The sequence below is a fragment of the Chinchilla lanigera genome, unplaced genomic scaffold, assembly GCF_000276665.1.
Source record: "Chinchilla lanigera isolate Chin_1 unplaced genomic scaffold, ChiLan1.0 scaffold00037, whole genome shotgun sequence".
NCBI lineage: Eukaryota > Metazoa > Chordata > Mammalia > Rodentia > Chinchillidae > Chinchilla > Chinchilla lanigera.
In genome coordinates, this window is record NW_004955438.1 from 9649374 (window position 1) to 9654061 (window position 4688).

Here is a 4688-nt window from a genome sequence, read left to right on the forward strand (position 1 = left end):
CTTAAAAGAGACTAATAGTAGAAATCTGTTGGGGATTTTTGGACTCAGAACAGAAAATTATAGAAACTACAAAAAATTTTAAAAGGTACATATAAAGTTGCTAAGCTTTGTAAAGGAATTGATCCTTTACTTCTTTAAGGGGAGATTTAATTTTGAGAGGACCACAGGAAAATGTTGCCTGGTAATGTGAGGAGGAATAATTGTATGCAGCTATATTCTGCAATATCCCCATTCTACACTGTCCTATTCCATCAAACATAAGTGGAAACTACTAGGTTCAGTGCAAACTATATGATATGCTACCCTACACCAGTGGAAAAAATAGCATTTTTAAAAGATTTCAACTAACCTTTTCTCTTTTCCATAAATGATACATCTGAGACAGTATCTTTGTTTAAGTGTCTGCTTTATGGTTCTCTAGACCCACTAGTGGAAGTTTGACAGTGGCACCCACTGAATAGAAAGTCACCCTTGGCCGTGGATGCATCCTCTTGAATTCATGTGTAGCAGTTTAGCTGCTCATCAGTTTGATTGATGTGAAATCCACCTAAGTATCTACTGAAGCACACTTCCAGGTATGTCTGTGTTGGTCATGGAGGTGTGGTCTTACATTGCTATTTCTGGTTCCTGGCCTCTTCCTCTTAGATGTTGTTCACTTTCTCTGTTTTCTGTCCACCATAATTACTGGTAAGCAGTTTTCCTCGTTATGCCCTTCTGCCATAATATTTCTGCCTTGGACTCAGGCAACCACGGACTGCCGGCTCTGAAACTGTGAGCCACATTAATCTTCCCCTTCTTGAATTACTAACTGTTAGTATTTTATATTAGCAAAGGGACATTTGACTAATACACCATGGGACAAACCTATATTTGTAGATACCAGGGAGACATCTCAAAAACATTTCTAGAATTTTACCCCACTATTTTTCTTCTTACCTGTTGCTACTCCTGTGTTGTCTGTTAATAGGATCAGTAATCTACAGGATTGCCCAGGGCACAGAATTGGGTGTTGTCATCCATTAAGCTTTCTAATTCAAACCCAGTCCAATGACTCAAGCATTTGCTTATGAATATTTACCTCCTAAATATTTCGTTGCATATCCTCTCTTAATTTCCAACCACCAATAGTCATGCCCAGGGCACTGTCTTCCCCTGTGTACACCATTCAAATAGCACTGTACTCTATCTCTTCACCTGCTCTCTGCTCCCTTTCTAGTTATGCAAAGATGATAAATGACCACACCAGTTACTACTTAAAACTCCTGTCTGTTGACTTTTTTATAAGGCCAAGCTCTTCCATAGAGCTTATTGCTACATTAAATTTTGCCACTCTTCCTTTCCAGGCTCTCATAGAAACCTGAGTCTTGTTATTCCATTGTTGAACATATCCTACCATGAACATCCACGGAAGAATTTCTGGGTGTGACTCAAACGTTGTGGTGAGGAGAGGAGAAAGGAGATTCAAACTTTCTGTCAAAAGCTTGCTACTTGGGGTTGGGGTTTAACTCAGTGGCACAGTGCTTGCCTGGCAAGCACGAGGTCATGAGTTCGATTTCCGGTACCGGAAAAAAAACAAAAACCAAAAAAAAAAAAAAAAAAAAGCTTGCTGCTTGCTACTTGCACGTATATTAGGTGTTTCATTGCATTATCTCTAAATCTCATAATCTTCTATGAAGAACAGCAATGTTTATATTCTGCAGACGAGGAAAGTGAATGAACTTAAGAAAGAGTCTGAAATATTCAGAGCTAACTGTTGCCTACACCAGGGTTTCAATCCACATTTGCCAGTGCTACACCCCACGTTCACCTCAGAATCCTGGCCACAGTGGAAGACTCAAAATGATAGAGTGAACACATTCGTGTGTGTTGTTGCCAGGACACCCGCCCTAGCTGTCTCAGGGCTCCTCCCCGACTTCTTTCTATCTGTTTGGAAGATAATGTGCTGAAAAGCAAGAAGACACCAAAGGATTAACCTACTTTAGAGGCAGAGGAATGATTGTGTGAATTATTCCTTTTTCCTCTCCTTTGAAAGGGAGAGTCCTAGAGGACTGAATGTGAGACCTTCTCTTGGACTGACAGGACTAGGAAAACCAGGAAAGGGCTGTGTTGTTATAGTGGGTTTTACCGGAGACCTTGAGCCATGCTTTGGGCAAAGAGTGAAGTTTGAGGAACTGAAAAAATTTCTGCTATACCTTGTGTCTCAGAAGAGTAGAGAAAGATTGGTCCTGATCAGAAGGGATACTCTGTGGCCTCCAGGTCGTGCTGAAGTACCAAAGGCGACCTTGAGATTTCTTTCTATTAACAATGTCACTGAGGGGCTGGGGATTTAGCTCAGCGGCAAAAGCGCCTGATCTGGCAAGCGCAAGGTCGTGAGTTCGGTTCCTGGTACGGGAGAAAAACCAAAAAAAAAACAATGTCACTGACTTTTTGGGTGCTCACAGTATACCAGGAACTATGGAGTAAATTTAACATACACTACTTCATTTGATATTTAATGAACTGAATTTAACATAAACTATGTTCCAGCTCTCCTTGGGCTGAAGCAAAACAGCATTAATAATTATACATTCTTCTGATAGGAGACTGTTTGCAGAAAGGACACACGTGTACTGAAGTGATGTGCTGGAGCCCTTGAAACGCATGACATTTATCAGCAAGGCATTGCCTTTGTCACCTTTTCAGGTACAAGTGTAATCTTGTTTGCCGCTTTTCCGATTACCTGCACCACTCCTGCATCAGTCTTTCTTATGCAGTACTCTAAGAAGAATAAAGATGGGCTGTCCCCAACATTGCCCATTTACTTTGTAGACATTGAAATATGTCGTTGTAATGCCCCTTTATCTCCTCCACAAAGGCTCCTACTTCAAAAGCATTGCCCATTTTCTAGTATTCTTAGTGAATAGCCTCATTTTCAGTATCCTTATGCCCTTCTTCCTCTTCTCTCCCTATTACTAGCAGCTCCAGTTCAAATAAACTTTGTGTGATAAAGTGACTAATGGTCTCTTAAAGATACCCATGTTTTGATCTTTGGCAACTGTAAATATGTACCTTATGTGGCAAAATAGGACTTTTCAGATGCAGCTAACAGAAAGATTAGCTTGGATTACCCAAATGGATCAACTTTAATCACAAAAGTTTATGATTAGAGGGAACCAGTAGGATTAGATTACAAAACAGAATGTGTGACGGAAAAAACAAAAGATTGAAATATTGAAAGGAAGGAGCTGAGAGATAATGAAGGAGAGCAGCCTTGAGCAGCTGAGCAAGGCTATCTGTGTCATCAGTTCATGCGGTAACACACACACATACCCAAAAATCTCAGTGCCTAACTTTGCACTGGACTTTTAAAAATTGTCATTAAACAGTGATATCTAATCAGTTCAAGGAAGACCAAATTATGCTTTATTAAACCCAGATTTTCTGGATTTGTGTTTCAAATTAAGGCAATCGTATTTCCATGCCACTTACACCCTAGTATGCATGGAAAAGGTAGCTATCTTCCCGGAATCTGCTTCTGATTCCAAAGTGTTGCTAAAAGAAAGAGATCTAATCTTCCTATTGTAGCCATAAGAGAAGAGGTTCTCCAGGAAGCAACTGGTGTTCATTTTTTTTCACATAATCAAAGACTCAAGTGTCATTATTCTTCTTATCATCCAAATTCCTTAATTCAAAGTGTCAACTTTTATGTGAACCTCCTTCTATTTTCTTGGTTATTGGTTTATAAAAGTAGGGAAAAAAATCTCGTCTCGTGCAAGTGGCTAAGACACAAAAGATTTTCAGTCATGTGGGGCAAGATGTAGAAGAAAGGGAATTTACACTTGTCAGCATACATGGAGCTGGTGGGAATTATGTCATGAAATTCCAGAGCCTTGAGGTCAAATATTTGTGATTAAAACAATTATCCCTCTAGTCATATGGACATGCATTCAATTCCTGGCTAACCTGCTAAGTAAAAGTGAATAAGTTACACTGTTTCTTTGAGTCTGCCATTTTCATCTGTATAATTTTGTACTTTCAGCAAAGCTAGTGATGGAAAATGCTTTTTCATGTATTGAGACATTGAATGAGTAGACAGTCAGTGTTGTAGACACTGCCTCAGGCTCTCAGTTAGAGGGGTTACTACTTTGTCTCTGGGGTCATTCTGAGAACTGATGAGGTAATGCTTATGCAGTCCTAGCACAGTACCCAGCACACAGGAAGCACTTAGTACACACTGCTATTTGGAGTTGAGCTGATAGAAATAAAATAAGAGGTATTTTTAAAAACTCCACCATTCCATGTTCACTGTCTTTTCCAGGTTTCATAAGTGATATGGCAGTGATAATTATGAAACACTGTTAGAACTGAAACATTAGTATAGAGACAAGGTGTTAATGTTCACAAATGCTACATTTTGCCATATCCCAAATGGAGAGGAGGCTCAGAATCCACACATCTGGCCCCCACCTGGCAGTCAGTAAGGGAGGCAGATTCCCAGTATATATGGGGTTTACACTTTACATCACAGCAGCCCTGACACACTGTAAAATAGGAAAGTTTATTCTTCCCATAGGACACGCATCCTGCCGCATGCACCAATATTCTGTTAGCTTTGCAAAGATACTGTCACTGCCTGGAATTAATTTTAAAAAGGGACCTTTGTGTCTGCTATTTGTGCTCAGTACTATTCCGAGAACCCATACTGAACT

The 4688-nt window shown here is 39.9% G+C and overlaps 1 long non-coding RNA gene across 1 annotated transcript; it reads left to right on the forward strand.

Moving 5' to 3' along the window:
* The first annotated feature begins 430 nt into the window (after nt 1–430).
* On the forward strand, nt 431–2863 carry LOC102003067. The gene is made up of 3 exons (XR_261923.1): nt 431–575; nt 1344–1439; nt 2580–2863. It is a non-coding gene; the product is annotated as an uncharacterized LOC102003067 (long non-coding RNA).
* The last annotated feature ends 1825 nt before the right edge of the window (nt 2864–4688 follow it).